Below are 20,063 nucleotides of genomic sequence, written 5' to 3'. Positions count from 1 at the left end.
TTTTCTCTCAATGTTTTTACTCCTTTCTGCCAACTGGTTGCCTTTTGGTAATTAGTTCTAAATAGCTGGCATTGTGGTAAATGCATTAACAGTACTTGAAATAGCTGTTGTACTATAGTCTGTTTTTTGTATGATGCATCAAATTCATCAAGTATAATTAGCAGACCTGTTAAAATCCTGGCATGTGTGCGTATGTTTGTCTCAAAAGACTCAAAATTAAAAATAGGTCACAGACAAAGCAGAAGTTTAGACTTAAAAATCTCTTTGAATGTTTTCACTCTATTTATGCTTCACTATTTATGCTCTAGCAGTATATCAAGTTTAAGCCTGCATAGCGTGGCTCAGTACTCATATCACTTCAGGTCCAAAGTCAATGGAGGAAGAAAGGCAAACCCATAATTTTTTTTTTTATTAAGGTGTAAAATTTATACCCAAATATACTGGATTTAACTCATGACAATGTTGGAGCAGTGTACCTGTAGCTAGATGCTTGCAGAAATCATGATCACATAGTAAAAAGTAACACTTTTTTCCCCAATTTATACATTTTTTCATTCATTATCAGGTATAAATCAGTGTGGACAGATGAATTGGTCATTTTAGTGTGCATATATGTGAGTGAAAAGGGGAGATGTTAGTATTTTTTTTTTCGTGTCACTTGTGTGAAATAACCTATAAATCCTACATCAAATAGGGCATTATCAAGTTAAAGGGTATAGAGCTATTCTATAAAAATTTAAAAAAAGTAAAATTGTTGTTTCCATAAGTTTTTGGCTGATTCTTGAAATTGTTTCTGTTATTTAACACAATTAATCGTAAAGCAATGATCTTGACCATTTTGTACATGTGCTATTTACTCAAAAGAAAATATACTGCAACGCATTAATTTCATACAGGCATTTTTGAATATTTTTTTTTCTAATTTAAAAAAAAACCCTTTTGTAAACTGCAGAAAAGACACAGAGCTTTATACACTAAGAAATTTAATGTCAAAATTCAAAGGTATTGAAGCCTAGAGTCTCACAGGTTAAAGAAAACACAGGTGTGAATACTGGCCTTAGTCTATAAAACTTGTGGTATATGATTATAACATCAGTGGCTCCTAGTGTTCACAGATTATCAGAGATCGGAATTATTTTTATTGAATCACAGGTGATAACCATCTACTTAATATAAAAAAATGTTCTTATAGCAAGTGTACAAACCACCTGCTATAGGTTCTTTTATTTTATATATCTCATTTTAAGCTACAATATGATACTATACTATTCAGCCGGGGATTTATATCAAATTCCTGACATAAAAAATAGGAATCATATCAACTTCATATCATAAAACATACTTAGGTGACTCAGGTCTTGGTATAAATGAATTGAAATTGAAAACTCTACAACTTCATATGATTGTAACAACCATGGTTTACTTAGTAATCTGAGTGGCATCATTTTCCTAGTCTTTGCTGTCACCTAGAGCAGGGACTGACCTAGCTGCTCCAATATCAATATCTGACCAGGCTCAACAACAAGTAACTGAATTATCTTTTTTTTTCAGTTTGAAAGTGAATTCCCTTAGTGAAGTAAAAACTGTAAAACTGTTAAAAGTTTGGAAATTCCACGAACTGTTGAAAATTAGAAACAGTCTATAGTAAAATTTTAGGGGCAATTATATTAAATGTTATGTTTGATTAAACCCCCCAAGATAAAATTTTGAGAAAAACCCATATCTAATACCGAGTTCTAATATCTCTATAATAATACATGCAGTCTTCTACTTTGAATTAATGTGACAACAAACAACTAAAATTGAGCATATAAAATTAATACGCTTGCACAAAAAAGTTAGTCATGGTGACTCAAAATTCTTATCATGCCTGTCAGTGTATACAAGAAAACTGAGATAGCAGCTTATACAAATTTTTCCTCACCTGCAAAATGTGGTCTGCCAAAACATTGTAATACAAACTGACATGTTATGGCACTATGTTCTGTTACTTTTACTTGCATGCAACTCATACAGTAAACAAGCTGTATAAAATACAAGATATAGAATAAACACAATCTTCCCATTCTCTACTTTAAAACAAGTAATGAGCAATTTAAACATCTTATTTCTACACTTATTTCTTTTTATAGCAACATTTATCTTACCGGTAAGCAAATTGGCAGAGACATTCTCAATACTCAAAAATAAAATCATTCAATCAGTTGAAATGTAGGCGTGCAAAAAAAAAATAATGTTTTAGAAAAATTACTTCAGATTATTAAAGGCATAATTGCTGATTTTAAACATGTACATAATTATATAATCTATCAATTGAAGACAAGGTAACATTTCAAGCCAAGAATCTGGCAGTTACTATTGGATGCTCCTCAATATAATCCAAAAGAAGATGTGGGGAAATCCTTTTTTTGCCATAATGACCTTAATTCAATCAACCTGAATCCCCACCTAAGGGCAAAGGTACATACAATTAATGCCAAAAATCAGGAGGACAGTAATCTTGAACTAGAACTCCGCGAGTCGGATGTGTCGCCTTGTGAACAATGTAGTTTAGGGGAAATGGCCAGGACAAAAATGAAATACGAAAATTAACAAAGGGCAATAACTAAAAAAATAATAAGTGCAGAGCAGCAGTTTCTGTACACTGCACTTCTTATCAATAAGATCTATCATTCTATGATGTTTCAAGTCCATAGCTTTCATACTTGAGGAGAAATGACCAGGACAAAAATAAAGTAAGAAAATCAACAAAGGGCAATAACTCAAAAATAAGAAATGCAGAGTATCAGTTCTTATGCACTGCACTTCTTTTTAATGAGATCTATCATCCTATCAAGTTTCAAGTCCATAACTTTTATACTTTCGGAGAAATGGCCTGGACAAAAATTAAGTATGAAAATTAACAAAGGGCCATAACTCAAAAATTAAGAAATGCAGAGTACCGATTCTTGTGCACTGCACTTCTTAATAATGAGATCTATCATCCTATGAAGTTTCAAATCCATAGCTTTTATACTTAAGTAGAAATGGCCTGGACAAAATTAAAGTATGTAAATAAACAAAGGGCAATAACTCAAAAAATAAGAAATGCAGAGTACCAGTTCTTGTGCACTGCACTTCTTCTTAATGAGACCTATCATCCTATGAAGTTTCAAGTCCATGGCTTTTATACATTAGGAGAAATGGCCCGGACAAAAATAAAGTATGAAAATTAACAAAGGGCAATAACTCAAAAATTAGGAAGTGCAGAGTACCGATTCTTGAGCACTGCACTTCTTAATAATGAGATCTATCATCCCATGAAGTTTCAAGTCCATAGCTTTTTTAGTTGAAGAGAAATGGCCCGGACAAAATTAAAGTATGAAAATTAACAAAGGGCAATAACTCAAAAAATAAGAACTGCAGGGTACCGATTCTTGTGCACTGCACTTCACGTTATTGAAAGAAGCATGCATACCAAGTTTGAAGTCAATCAGACTTATAGTGACTAAGTTATGCTCCGGACAAGCTTTAGGGGACGCCGACAATAACGCCGACAACGACACAGACGCCGCCGACACCGCCGACAAAAGTAACCCCTATATGTCACCTTTTCAAGGCGACACAAAAATGAGATGTCAAGGTAGCAGGAAGGATAACCTGTCAATTATACACTTTTGTAACAGCAGAAAATTTTGAAAGCATATGTGTAGGTAATCTGAATATTCAACACTTAGTACATATTTTCGCTTGCAAGACAGGATATTTCCATTGCACAACTTTTAATCTTTTTTAATCTATGTTTTTCTTTAATTCAAAACATGTTTATTTGTCCATTATAACAAAATAATAATGATACAAAACAATGCATTGAAAATAGTAGTAATATTCCAAAAAAAATATTCATTACACAGTTTCATTAAATTTTCAAACTAAAAATGTACCAGACTGAAAACATTATTTATGAGTGTTACTTTTTTTTTACTAATGCAGTTTCAAATTCAAATAAAGCATGTCCATAATATATATTGGAACAAAAAACAATACCAGTTTGAAAACTCAAAGCATTGTATTTGTTCTGCAAGGTCAAGTACAATCATGTTACTCAACATAAATTGTGGAAGATTTTTAAAACAACCTTGACTTCGCTTATATAACAAATCGCCATTCATGAACCAGACAAGCAAAGCAGTAAATGTCTACTTAATGAAAGAAACAAAATTCCAATGATTCACTGCATACATTTTTGTTGCATCTACCTCAGCACTTACTTTTGACAAGTCCTGATTTTTATTCTGCATAAAAAAAAACAGATAATCATACTATTGTATGGATGATGGATTGAGCACAAAATTCAGAATGTCGGGTAAAGAAAAAGTGGGAGGAAAAAGCCGGTAAAAAGTCAAAACAAGTTATGGTGATAACACAGGTACTGACAAACTACTAATTGCCATCAATTAGTTCCCAGAAACATGCTCCATTAATATCTTTCTCTGTCAACATCCCCAGCTATAAAAGAATGTTACAGTCCTTCATATATGATTAATGAATTGGGGGAAAAAACATATGACTTTTCTATGCTTTAATTACAATTACTGAATATATTTATACAAACACCAGTGTTGGGAAAAAGACAAAAGTTGTTGTTTTTCACTATCTGAATTCCAGGCCCTCAGCAATCAGTTTACACCAACACTTTATATGGCTGGTAAAATTTGTTAACATTTTGTAAATATATGGTTTACAAAGAGATTCAATACAAAGATTTTCAACATTTGGTTTGTAAAGGGAATGCATAGCTTTCCAACTTGTTTGAAAAATACAAGTGTTCAAAATTGGTTAATATAGCAAATGTTTAAAAGCTTTTCAAAATTGGGTTAAGATCGAACATGTATAGGATTTCAACATTCAGTTAATATTGGGAATGTAAAGATTTTCAACATTTAGTTTACCAAGGGAATACATTTTGTTTATTCTGGCCAGCCCAGCTTTTGTTTTGTAAACATATTGTTAAAACACAAAAAGAATGTATTGGAAACCTTCACTTTTAGGGGGAGTGAGGGATGTTGCACGTGTTCATAATCCCTCATGTACAGACTCAATCAAACCGAGTCTGAGACTCTCTTGTAAGTTTGTTGTGATTAATGCTGCCGAGGGATCACTTGTTTCCAGAATTTTATACAGGCAATGCACAGGTTTTCAACATTTGGTTTAATAAGTTGCTTTGCCCATTTTTTGTTTTTGTTTGGTGTGCCCTACTGGGTTGTGTTTGGGAATCCATTCACTACATGCCTGTGACCCTTCCTTGGCAATTTTATAAGGGGAGTTATACATGACCTTTAATAGTACATATTTGATTGTACCTATAACTGCTTTTGTTTAAATTAAGTGCTATGTGGAAAAAATCTATATAATATGCATTACTAATGATCACTTGAACCTTTTTTAACACTCAGTTATTAATCTTGAATGCTAATGACAGGACTAATTATGAAGTATTATAACAATGTAATATAGTTATATCTATTGACAAAGAGCAAACAAACTATTTACAGCAATTGTTATCTAGTTTTTCTAGTTTCCATCCATTAACATCTTTATTTATTCAAAGTCTATTTACATCAAACAACAGTTACTATAAATAGTTAATGTATCATGTTCCAATGCTTGAAAGTTGAAATTTAGGTTCCAATTGATACCATTCTGGGTATGGTAACTTTAAATTTGTTTGAATATATAATTATATCATATCATATACTAAAATAGATGGAACCTGAGGCCTTCCTCCACCAGTAAAAGCTGGAACGTCCCTATATGACCTATAATATGTCGGTGTGACATAAAACACAATTAAAAAAACAAACAAACTAAAATAGATTGTTTAAATAACTTAAATTAACCTTGTAATAGAGGTCATATTATGACAAAATAATTAAAATCAAACCATTACATAACATTATCCTCCCAAGAAACTTTGCAATGATTTTACAATTTAGCAACTAAATATGATGTGGGGATTAACTCAAGGATGATTGAAATTTAGTTTGTGTGTTTGATATCCTCTGCCTAAAGCAATTACTTATACGCAGGAATCTGATTGAGTGCTACCAAATATACAGTATGCATTAATAACTTTGCTAATGCAATATGACCTGCAGTATTTAATTGCTTAATATGTCAAAGCTAGTTTAGAACAAAAACTCATAGAGACAGTACAACATCAGAACAACACAAGGTTGACTATACTGTTGGTGTTGGCAGCTCTATTTCTGTATTTTGATATTGAAATACCTTGAACTTTTAATGGACTGTTCGAAATTCAAAGCTGGGAAATCCAAGTTAAAAACTCAGCAAGTAAAGGGTAAATCAGCTCCATCTTAGGATTTGGGTTCATCGTGTACTTCAACAGTCCCTACTTGAACAGATCAGTATACAAACATAGCAAAACAGCAAAAAAAAAAAAAAAACAATGCCAAAGAACAAATCAACAGTAAAGCATCTTCACATCTTCAGTAGGTAAAGTAAAAAAAAAACACAAGTAGAATTTAATGTAATAATTGATACAACATGTGGTAAACATTCCAGAACATTAAATCACTGTAATATGTCAAAACCCCACTGCTTATTTAACATAAATGTGTATGTTTTTACAAGATAATGTAGCTAAAGCATTGCAATTGATTTGGCTTAATATCAAAAGAAGTCACTAGAATTTAGTGCAGTAAAACTGTAACAAAAGTTACTTGAAGAACAATTTATGATAGAATAACAATGAGCCTTTGGGGTTCAAATTGTGAGATTTTTTAATATGTTTTTTTTCTTCACAGCCCCAGGTGGTTTGCTGATAAAATACCTCCCCTTATATCACAAGACAGGCAATGAGTAGGCAGAAAGAAAAAGATTTATCTTACAATGAAGAAGAGAAAATAACAATCATTTCTGTATCAAACAATTTCAAATGTGCTTAAATTTTATTCTTTTCATAAATATATTCGTATATGATTACAGGCCAAAGCATGACTGTTATCAGCCTGACTCTTTCATTCTCTATTACAGCATAAACTGGAACGTTGGTGGTTCTACTCACCTAAAATAATGCACGGAAGGGCACCTGAGGTCTTCCTCCTAACCAGTAAAGCTGGAGCGTCGCCAAATGACCTATACTGTGTCGGTGTGACATAAAACCCAATAAAACAAACAAACAAACAGCATAAACTTCATCTATACCTTTACCATTGTAACAAAAATAAAATATTGATACCTATAATATCTAAAAGTTAGTAAACATTATATAAGATATAGGCACACCCGGCTGCATAATGACAAAGTCTCCACTCATCATCGGTATAAAATGTTGCTGGATAAAGCTTACACAAAGGAAAGGTTATGTATAAATCTATTGTGCCCCCCCCCCCCCAAAAAAACAACAATCATTTACTAAAACATATTCAATTAAGATATTCACAGACTGACATAACATTGTCAATTATGGTAAGTAAACCTGGCCTGAATCATCACCCCAATTCATCAACTCATACAAGCTAAACTACCCCACAATTAAATACTGCCTGATGCATATCTTTCTTCAGTACCAGGATGTAAATGTAATTATGAAAAGGAATTTGTTCAATGAAATATAACATTCAGCTATAAGTTTTGGAATCTATACTATGTTCTGTAACACAAATGTTGTCTATCACTTATTATATTAACATACCATGAGCGACAACAAACACATTTTATATTTTATAGGTAACAGATTATAGCTTTTAAATACACATACCTTAACATATTAACATCTCATTTTCAACTACACAGTTAAGAAGCTATAAGAGACACAATTTGGTATGATGTACCAATATGCAAATGTTTTCATACATTTATAAATAAAAAATCATTCTCTCTTTGTTTGATTATTAAGTAACATCTTACGTAACTGACAGTTAATTAAGGTCACAATTATCATGGTGAATTTTAGAGGAAATTTACTGCTGTTCCTCCATGCAATATTTCAGGCACTAGCTTTTACCTGAGTAGACATATTCTGTACCAACCTCCTGTAAGCTAACTGGGTTGCTCCCACAAAATCCAAACACCCTTGGGCATTTGAAACCAGGACAATGTCAGCGCAAGTGGTTCAAAGTCAGCAGTTTTATTAGTAACGACTCTGTTACCAGCAGGTGTGTGCATAGTAAATTGACAAAACCAAAAAATTCAGTTTTTCATTTTATCTTATAACTTCAAATTTCACAATTATTACAAAGTGCCTGACTGAGATGTCTGTAACTGTGTGTACAAATCCAACCCAAACTATGAACTACAGTAAATCAAACTTACAATGTGTTAATATCTAGATAATATCTTGGCCAGAGAATCAGAAGACCAAACAATGCTGGGACCATCCATCAACATAACTCATTTATTTTATCTCATGAATAAATAAAACAAATATTCAGAGATAAAAAATGTACAAACTTTTATTATCAGATTATTCTTGCAACTGTTTACAACTTTGAGTAGAAAATTATATCAAGGAATCCAAAGGTCTTCAGAGGTGAAATAATTGACTCCATCAAGAGCATAATGTCCACTATAAACAAACAAAACACTGGCAATTATTGACATAGATATATCTCATTACCAGAAATGAAAATCATCCAAATGTTCCTTATCTTTATAACAACTGACAAGGAAGTTGGAAGAATAGATGTCCATTGGCAAGCAATCAACACCTGAGGTCAAATATACTTCAGGTACAGACAGGTCAAGATTGTTCTTACCTTGTAACAAACCCTGTGATATCTCTGACAGGACAATAATGTATGGAGATTGCAAACCAGGATGATACAAACACAATTTGCCAGAGATATGTTAGCATACTGCTAACATACAATGCAGATAAGCCATGAACCCATGATATTCTACCGTGACACCAGCCAATAATGGGTGCAACCCATATATATAAACCATCATGTTTCCCAAAATAGATACTAGGAGACAAAGTCTTTAAAATATGTTTAGTTTAATGTCATAAACAGAGGCAAATGCCGTGAGACAAGATCCTGCCATGGCTGAGACTCCAACTTGCTTCCACCCACTTATAAGCAAAATATACATCACTCTAGACCACTGAGCCAACAAAATTGAATTCCTGATGCAGTTGTAATATGATGAACATTTTTTTAAGTTATGAAGGTAGGTAAGCGCTCAACTGTAACAAAGGAAAGTCAGTTACAAGATGTAATACAAACAACAGATAGAGATGAGATAGATTAAAATACACAAGAGGCTAATATATATCTCTGAAATGAAAATCATGAGAACAAATAAGACATAACAGATAGCTTTACTTGTTAATAGACTTCTTCATTAGTGTTTTATTCCTTACTTTTTATGGCCTTATATTATCTGATTTGATTCCAGGACTTTAATTTCACTACTTAAGTAATATGCCAAAGTATTATTTCAAGTTTTTTGAATAAGTATTTTTTCTTAATAAGCCCGCAGTCCTATTTCTGTGATTTCTAAACGAAAACTCTTTGTTGTTTTCTAAATTCTTATATACATTAAATTACTCATATTTCTTCATTTTGTACAAAACATTAATTCTACTATCAGTTAAAGTATTCATTTGTTTTTATTCTTTTTTCTCAATAACTGTTTTTCCTCAATAAACTGATTCCTGTCTTTTCTATTATCTACAAGATATATCTTTATTGTTTGTAATAAATATCTACTTAAATTCTTCCTAATTTCCCTTAATTGTTTTCTCCAAAATTATTTTTTTCATACTGGAAGGTGTGAATCTTTCTTAATTTTAAGCTGAACTTTTATTCATACAACTTATTTGACATTTCTTTCATGTAAGACTATTCTAACTCACATATTACTAAAGAAGTGGATCAAATGAGCCACATCATGACAAAACCAACATAGTGCGTTTGCGACCAGCAATTGGATCCACACCAGCCTGTGGATCTGCGCAGTTTGATCAGGATCCATGCTGTTCGCTATCAGTTTCTCTACTTGTATTAGAGTTGGTAAGTGAACAGCATGGATCGTGATCAGGCTGAGCGGATGCGCAGGCTGGTCTGGATCCATGCTGGTCGCAAACGCACAATGTTGGTTTTGCAATGACGCGGCTCAAATGGTTTCCCATGAAAGAGATTAAAGGGATAATTGCACCAGAACTATTTTCTCTCATTTTGAACAAAGAATTGCTTTTGTCATTAACAAAATGTACCCTTTATTCAATTACTCATGCTTTATGTCATGTGGGCAGAAACATTGACAAGTAAGATGGATTCTGTGTTTAACATGGTTGCAATGTCAAAGGAAAGAAATCAAGCATGTCACATGATATGGACTGGGAATTGCATGACCCAAAATTTACCTTGGTGTAGACAGCTTTAGCTAAATAGCACAAGATTTTGCCTTCAATATAAATACTTTGCAGATGTAAAATGATATTTCTTTCTTTCATTTTCTTTACATGCCATCAAAACAATAAACAATATAATATTTTAAATCTTAAGTGGTATTATAGTTAGAAAATGATAAATCTTTATCTCAGTAATAAGATGTTCAGTTCCTTGTAATAATTTGCATGTTTGTGCAATAGTTAGCATTTTCTAATCATTGTCTGTGACATCAATTTGACAGACATTATAATGATCCAAGAAAAAATAAAAAATGTCAAAACAGGACAATGAAATAACATGGACATATACAGAGATCACTTGTATTTCAGTGCCGTAAAAGAACTATTTTCAAAGGTCTGTCATAAAGTGGCTAATGTCGGCCAAAATGACTGTCTTAATTGAAGTTTTGGCTGCCTCGAAACTTGAAAAAAATTCTTATACCAAAACTGACTGCCTCAAATTCAAATCTCAGAAATATTTGTATGGCAAACCTGTTTTCAGTGTCTTAATGGAACAATAAACCAACATGGGCAAATATTGTTATAAGTAATTATGCAGATGCACAGTGACAAATACAAAAACAATGGCCAAAACAATGACCATCTTGAGAAACTAATGTATTAACAAACCGGTCTAAGTACTGCTCCTACTAAAACAATGTTTATATATATATTATAATTATATAGACAAAGCCAAAGACAATATTGGAACAATGAACAAACAATGACCACCTCAAAAAAGTAATGCATTAACATTGAACAAATACATCAATTTTTGCTGCTAAGTGCTGATGACACAAAGAAACATGTTACGAAATAATTTACTACACTTCCAATGAATGTTCTTGGTGATGAAGATGGGAAACTTAAACTTGAATAAATTGCTTGTATCATTAGCCTAAGGGCAAGCTTCACTTCTTCCATGCAGTCTGGCCAGACTTTATTCGGTTGGATGCTTAATTCAAGCAGTTTAACTTTGAGATCATTAGAACAAACAATTATAGGATGTTACAAAACAGGCTATGTTCAATCCACCAACTTAACACAAAAGTGTAAATGTATGTTAAGTGTTTTGTATTCAAACATGTCCATCACAATATTAATAGTCAAAAAGGTGACTTAGGCATCTTCTTGAGTGAAATATGTACACACTGCAAAACACTTTAAAACCAATTTCAGGAAATATCAAATTACAGACACATTAACATGATAAAAACCAAATTCAGGACATAATGGTCCAACAGTCCTATAAAACTATTCCCCGTAATGATCAGTGCATTAAGCAAAGTAGCTTCTACAGTTGTTGGGCATGCTATTGGGCATGTCAATTGGGCATGTCAATAGCATAACCTTTATTCTATTCTGTTGTTCTTATCATAGTTAAAAAGTAATGTCTGTACAAAATCTACTGTTCAGCTAATAGTACATTGATTACAATATCTCTAGAATTTAGTATGCAAATCATGGCCTTGTTTAATTTCCACCCACTCTGTGCTTCCAAAATGTAACCTTTCAGTAAACTAGCTAAGATAGCCCAGTAACAGTTTATGCACATTTCCATCAAAACCTTCGCCCTTTAAGAGACCAGGTGAAAATCAGTAATCTCAAGAAACAGAAGATCATTGGAGTATTAACAATTAAATATCAGCTGCTGAAACAAATATAAAACTAATAAAATCAGAGAAATGCATGTCTAATAATTTGCCTTAAGCAATTATAAATTGTAAACTGCAAGAAATGCAATATAAATCCCACACCTACTACTTTCATAGAACTTTAATTTATACTGTTGTTCCTTTTCTTTTTCTAATTTAAAATCATACATGTCTTTGATCATTATCTGCAGCAATGGCAGACATAAAAACAATTACACAGCTTGCAAGCTGGGGCACTGGAATTTTGTAACAAAAACAATAAATCTAGATATGTAATGAAAAATTTCAATGTCAAAATTTGATATGGTACTTTATTAAATTCTACCTATAGTCACCCATAGGTCTCCTTATATGCAATATTATGTTATTATGTTGTTTGTTATTAAATAGAGAATAATGATTGAGTGCAGATTTAATATTAACTTTATTGAACAAGTTGAATAAAATCATATTAATATGCAAGCAGACTGGCGAGCTTAATATTGTTTTATTCAATCAGTTCAATAAATTTAGTATCAAAAAGTATAAAAAAGTAGTGCCAACTGTACATGTACAGTTGACATGTATTCATTCAGTTTAGTATTCAGTATAAGGTTGTATCAACTAGCTAGATATAACTTTTGAAAATAAAAAAAAAAATGTGAAATTAGAAGTTAATAGAAATTAACACAACACTTCTTCATGTCAAGAAAAAATATATAACAATATTCTTATTTGATTGTTTATATACAGAAATTATTTTCATGAAAAAAGTACAATCCAAACCAGTCTTGCATTGATATTTAACTTGAACTCTGATTAACTGAAAACCTTACCTACTGAGTTATGCTGAAAGTTGGTAAATTTGCTGATATTTTAATATATATTGCAAGCCTGCATAACTTAAGATATTAAACACAGTATGGTAACTGTTTAATACACCGTTATATTGGACTTGACCACCGCCTCACTATATAATAATCCTAAATGTACAGTAACAGTTAAAATTGCGGTAGTTGTATTTGAAAATAAACAATACAAATTAGTTTTATTTGAGAACTTCCTGACCAGCTGGTTTAGTTATCAACCTTTCCTTGTATAACCACTTTTGTAACTCGCTTGTAAATGTTGATGATTAAATTGAGAGCGATTCATGAATCGAAGTCCCAATGTGTCAAAGTTTTTTAGCAAATCCCTTCATTTGACTTCGACTTACCAAAGTTCTACTGTATATATATAGAAGCACATTTTGTCATTTCATGATGAATGTTTATTCTACCTACATTAATTCTCGCATTGCAGACAATGATGTAGACATATCATTCCTTATTACTATTCCAACTGTGAAATATCATTGTAATAAATTACTTTCACATTACTGTAAACAAGGATATATACTCATATTATTGGGAAGATGAAAACAGGTGAACTCACAGATTTTGTATAAAACAATAACCATTATCAAACTGAAGATATGTTTGTAGAAGGCAATAGTGTTATAATAATTTTATCCAACAGTATTTAATAAATTACAGATAATTCATAAAACCTTAACATTGTTTAATTTACAAATAAAAAGTGTCCTGCTTTTTAAACAGTACCTTCTCTGTTTTAGGAATTATCATAATGCATAATACTATCTGGAATTTTCATATAGAATTTTGTCTAATATACTACACCAGTAAGGGAATTTGAAAAAAGGACTGACCCAAGAATAATGCTGCAAACCAAATTTGATCTATGCTCTGATTCATGAGGAGATGTCAAACTCTGTAGATTTTTCGATAGTTTTAGTTCTAAGTTAACCCTTTAAAGTAGGCAACCAAATGTATTTGAGCATATATGAAAGATCACTATATAATGTTTCAGACTAGGTAGGCAGATGATACATGCATTAGTTCATGAAAAGATATTTAGTATTTGTAATTTTATACTTGATCACCACTTTCATGGACAACCAAAATATTTTTTTCAGCAAGCTATTTTAAATTGTAAGATTGTATAAGGAAGATACAGGACAATACTTCAGAAAGTAAATATAAGAAATATTTTCATATTTTTTTAGCACTTCTAGTTGACTACCAAAAGAAGTCATGACTGTTAAATAATATGAGAAAAACTGCAAATAGACCATCGCAGAAGAGCAAGACCATAATTAAACTGGATGCTTTAACATTCCCTTTCTGGAAATTTCAATAGTTCACATTGAATTCTTATTTGTTCTGGTGAGCTAAAAAGACTAAGGAAAAACTACACAGAGAGAGAAATGAAGCTAGCAATACAAGACAAGACAAAAGTCTCAGGTATCAAGAGGAAGCAAAACTTAATATTGTCTTAGAACTATTTTTTAAAGAGTATCTTACATACTCCATCAATCTTATTCACATGCCACGTACAGTTTGGGCATTTAGCCTTTCTTATGATTCTCAGAGCAAGAGTTAGTTGTCTGGAATATTCAAAGGACTAAGTCATGTTGAGTCTGGCAGATGTTGAGAAATATTATCATTAAAACATTCTATCACTAGATGAGCAGTTTATTTGATGATGCATCAAGGAGGGGTATAGTACAACAAAGGCAAAGCACACCTAAAAACAGATGAAAAACTTATTATCTCTCCGGCACAAAGGTCATCTTTGGCGCCTAAACCTGTTTGTAATTAGTCCTTCTTCTGAATTTTACAGATCTGTTCCTCTTTTATATACAGTCTTTGTTCCAGCAGGGGCATTAATATTCTTATAATGAATAAAACATAGTTACAAAAGTATTTTTTAGAGTTCACTGTAATCAGTGTGTATTATAAGATTACAAAGTGTCCATGACTTATATTTTTCTCAATTAAAAAAGCTGCTATTCCTTACAGTAGAATTATAAGGGTGACATATGCTAAGGCACTGTGATGAATGGAAAAAAAACTTTGCAACTGTTTTCAAGCAGACCAGTCCTGTTTTCTTCCCCTTGCCACAGGAAATGGTTCTTTTAGTGAGAACTAAAGAGTTTCCATATGTGATAATAATATTTAATCTAGCAAAAAAACAAAATCACCTTCCATTGTTACATTTATTTCTGTGATTATTTTAGCATTTTCACTTACTGTATAAATGTTACACTGATTTGCTTTCAACTAAGAATATATATATCTTAAAATCTTTGTGAAAATTTCACATCATTTTCACATAATCTGTTAAATTTATTTTTGAATATCTACCAAAGTCTCCTTCAAATGTTAAGAGGATAGATCTGTTTAAAGCACTTAAATCTTTTTCAAAGTTTCAAAGCAAAAGTTTCCAATTTCCCACTTCAACTGATGATAAACATTACAAAATATGTCCACAGATTATTTATGACCTTGTGCATCTGTTGAAATGGTTTATTTTGATTTCTATAAACCTGTTCAGAGCAGCATATGCTCTCCATTACATAAATACCACACTTGAAGTTCAAGACTTTTGAAAATATCAGAAGCCATTAAGAGATAGGAATTATTTCGTACTCATTCAATCAAGGACTTACAGACGTCTTACGTAGTATCACAGTTAATACTTAAAATCTCAATCATCAAAAACCAAAAATATCCAAATATTAATTAACAATTATGTTGATTGAAAATTTAAAACGCAGGCCTGTATCCTATAAAATCGCATGATGAGATTTTAATAATACTTCCACCATTCCTGTTAAATAAATATATAAGTTATAAATCAGTATCAAAGAACTCTTAAATAGGAGTAATACTCTCTCATCTTTCTCAATTAAAACCCAATTAAATATACACACACCTAAGGGTATATCAAGGAAATGGAATATTACCCACAACAAAATAGAACTGATCTGTGTAAGCGATATGATTATTTATTTTGGAAGAAATTTCCTGATTTTTTTTAAAATTTGAATGATTATTCTGTATGATGTCTATTCGGGAAAGAGTAGATCTCTATAGAGCTGGTCAAAGACTGATCAAGCAGAAATCCTGACAGATGCCACTGCAAAGTCAAAGGCCCTAGAGTATTGAGTGGCGGCATGGCCAAGTGGTTGAAGCATCAGACTTAAGTAATCTAATGATTGCTAGCCACATGGGTTCAAACCCTGTCAGAGGCAAGTTGTTCTTTCCTAGAGCAAGAAACTTTACACTCATTGCTCAGTACTGGTTGGTTCAAGGAAGGGATTTGAAAGTGTGTCTATAAGCTTATAGCTTCCTACACAATCAAACTTTAATAAATTCTATATAAACCAAGTATAAGAAGTCACCAATTTTAGCTACCATAAGCAAACTTAAAAGCTTTTTATATAAGCAGGATTCAAACCTAAGCTGCTCAAGGCAATCTTAGAATCAAAACATTCAACATAAGTGACCTGCATTATAACAATTACAGGCTGTCAATTTTCAAAATATAGATAGAACAGACTTCTTGTTCTTCTTTAATGTTAAGTTTTAAACACATTTTTGTTATTATGAAGGCAATATGTCCACACATTTGGCTTTTCTGGATAACTTACTACTAGTCATTACTAATTTATTTGAAAGTGACAGAATACTAATCATGTATGATTTCTGAATCAGCGGTAAGAGAAAAATTGGTTACTATTAAAATTTTACTATAATATCTAATGTTGTCTGATCATTATTTGCTTAATTTACCTTTTCAGAAGTGTCTAAAATGGCCTTTATGGCTGAGTGGACAATGTTGCTGACCCTCATCACTATGGTTTCCAGTCCCATCCAGGACTTTACATTCTTTCATGTGAGGCAGATCATTCAGATATAACTTAAGGAAAATTAGTGGCTCCTACTTCTATATTCATAAGGTCCTCAATTAATGTTTGGAGAGATAACTCAATCAGGTCTTCACATGAAAAGGCACTACATGACCCTTTGAATTGTTCTTGTGGTTTGGTTAAAATCCAAACAAAGTAAGTGTCTGGAACCTTACCAACCTTTCATATAATTATACTGAATATAATTGTAATCAAAATCTAGACAGTTTAGATCAGATTCTTGGGAGGAAATAAACATTTGCAACTGGAATTGATGAAGATCTAATGATAAAATTATTATGTTTATTATAACAGTTCAAGAAATACTGAAATAAATACATGTACCTATGAATGATCTCTATAATTGTCCATAAATGAGGCAACATTTTAGATGTACAAAAACATAAAATAGCAGTGCAACTAAACTCTGAATGTTTGTTTGTTAAGTTTTAGGTTGTACCAACACTGTAAAGGCTATATATATAGTGACCCTCCAGCAGAAAGACATCAGATGTCCCTCTGTGCATTATTTCAGGCACAAGTGGGCACCAGTCAGTAGAACCACTGATGTCCCATTAAAGCTTGTTGGATAACTTCCTCACATGAAATTCTTGGCAGGGTTTGAACCCACAGCAGTAGGGGTAAGTGGTTTGAAGTCAAAGACCTGATTAATAACCACTCAGCTACAGAAGCCCTCTTGAAAACTGAAAGACCAATGCTGTCTGTTTGTTCATTGTCTGAAAATCATTACTTCTCATATACAATGCCATCTCAGTAAATATATAAATATACAACAATTTGTTACTCAGAGCATTCAAAACGTATCATCTGTTCAGTATGATCTGCTTCTACAAACTGACAAACATTGTGAAAATCACTTACTTTCAGCCTCTATATCCATTGTAGTCGCCCAAAATAACACTTTCCCAAAAGCCAAATGCCAGGAAAAAAAACCCTCTAGACAAACAATAAAAACAGAAAGTTATGTTTTTCTCATTATAACAGTAAAACTGTACTCTATGATTTCTCATTGCCTACCTGAGAATGTAGCGATTTATCACTTCTCTTTCATCTTCATGGATTCTTCCAGCTTCCAGTTGGAAATGATCTAAACAACAGATAGTCTACAAGTTGCATGTCTCATGAGGGGTGTTCAAATGTTCGTACATTATTTTGTACAAGGTATTACAACTAAAAAATTTATGAATAATTTAATTATTGAGAAACACTTGGAGTTTTTTTTTTTCCCAATGAAAAAAAAAGCAAAACAAAACAAGACTGCATTTGAGAAAAATGCTATGCCACCGCATTAATACAACACTAAATAGTAGTGTAGGAACAGATTTTTTTGGTTTCTATACAATTTTGAAGATTGTCATAATGCATAGATGCCTGGCCTATCTGATTCCTATTATCAGATTTAATTCAAAACAATCTTGATACAGGTCCACAAAACAATTATAATTTGAACAATCTTGGTAAAGGTTCCATATAAGGAAAACCTATAGCCCCAAGGGCGTGGCTAATTTTGACACTAGAGGCAAAATTTGAACAACTTTCGTAGAGTACCTATAGATGAAATCATTTAACAAATATTAAAGCTCTAAGCCTTGTACTTTCAGACAATAAGATTTTTGATTTTTTACTATATGTATATATTGAAAATCAATGACCCCCGAGGTGGGGGCAAATTTGACCCAAGAGCTATAATTTGACCAATCTTGCTAGAAGTTCACTTCACAATGTTTCATGCAAAATATCTAACCTCTAGCATTTGTCAGTTGCTAGAAGAAATTTTTTTAAAGTGTTTACTATAATAACATATATAAGGAAAACCAATGACCCCGGGGCGGGGCCGATTTTGACCCCAGGGCTATAATTTTAACAATCTGGGTAGAAGTCTACCTGACAATGCCTTATGCAAAATATCTAAGCTCTAGGCCTTTTGGGTCTTTACAAGAAGGTATTTTAAGTTTTTACTATATGTACATATAGTGAAAATCAATGACCCCAGGGCGGGGCTGATTTTGGCTCCAGGGCTATAATTTGAACAATCTGGTAAGGGTCTACCAGACAATGCCTTATGCATAATATCTAAGCTCTAGGCCTTTTGGGTCTTTACAAGAAGGTATTTTAAGTTTTTACTATATGTACATATAGTGAAAATCAATGACCCCGGGGCGGGGCCAATTTTGACCCCAAGGCTATAATTTGAACAACCTTGGTAGAGGTCTACCAGACAATGCCTTATGCAAAATATCTAAGCTCTAGGCCTTTTGGGTCTTTACAAGAAGATTTTTTAAATTTATTCTTATAATACCTTTTGGTTGCCATGGCAACCAGATTTCTGCATGGAATGAAATTCTTTGAACAACTTTGGAAGCCCTTCACCCAAGGATCAATCCTGCCAAGTTTGGTTGAAATTGGACTAGTGGTTTTTCACAAGAAGATTTTTTAAGTTCACTATATAATCTATATAACACACACACACACAAACAAACACACACACAGGTGAATCGCTATATGCCACCGCATCGCAGATGCTGCGGTGGCATAAAAACATCAAAACTTTATCGCTGATTAATAAGGGAATGTTAGGTAAACTTTTTAAACTGAATTATGAACAGTGGTGTTAAGATATTCTAATAATATTCAACATCATTTTGGTGCATTTTCAAAATCAATTAATAATCAATTTCTCAAATATCAGAATCTGATTATTTTGTTTTAGAAAATGAAAAACAGAAAGATATTTTTGGTAAATCATTGGCAAAATGCTGCCTAATAAACCCTTTTTTAAACACATGTTATGTCAAATCCTACCAGTAAATAATTATCTACTGCACTGCAGTGCTGCTAAAATCATTGTTGCAAGTGTTTCTACTTGAAATGACAAGAGTACTACTTGATTATATGCAATACTTAAGGATGTTACTAAATTATCTCCCTTGCCCCAAGTGATACCACATAATTTTACAGCAATGATAGGTTTTACAACAATTATCTCCTTTACACAATATTTCTACTTGATTACCTGTTTCACAGTACATACATTATTTCCCTTGTCCAGCAATTACCCCCCTTGCCCAGAGAGGACAATGAAAAACAGTGGGTTACCTCCCTTAACAGGGAGTGCTGCTATTTATTACTTGAGTAGTGCATACCTGTATACCATAATAAACTATTCAGGAGCATTTGATGGCAGCATTTGTCAATGTCAACATATATTCATAAGAAAATATATTCTAGAATATACATAAACCTGTCGTGTTATATG

At 32.3% G+C, this 20,063-nt stretch overlaps 1 protein-coding gene across 5 annotated transcripts in view; it reads right to left on the bottom strand.

Moving 5' to 3' along the window:
* Window positions 1-20,063, bottom strand: part of LOC132749031 (zinc finger CCCH domain-containing protein 10-like) — a 219,062-nt gene that overhangs the window by 63,541 nt on the left and 135,458 nt on the right. Inside the window, exon 1 of one of the 5 annotated variants that reach the window (XM_060738742.1) lies at window positions 17,825-17,878. The exons of 3 other annotated variants lie outside the window; for them this stretch is intronic. The gene's annotated coding sequence lies outside the window, so the exon portion shown is untranslated. One more of the 5 variants, XM_060738736.1, reaches the window with a different exon arrangement.

The sequence above is a fragment of the Ruditapes philippinarum genome, unplaced genomic scaffold (genome assembly GCF_026571515.1).
Source record: "Ruditapes philippinarum isolate M1 unplaced genomic scaffold, ASM2657151v2 ctg1384_1_1_1_1, whole genome shotgun sequence".
Taxonomy (NCBI): Eukaryota; Metazoa; Mollusca; class Bivalvia; order Venerida; family Veneridae; genus Ruditapes; species Ruditapes philippinarum.
The sequence above is the reverse complement of the archived record's forward strand: the minus strand, read 5'-3'. Positions and strand labels throughout refer to the sequence as shown.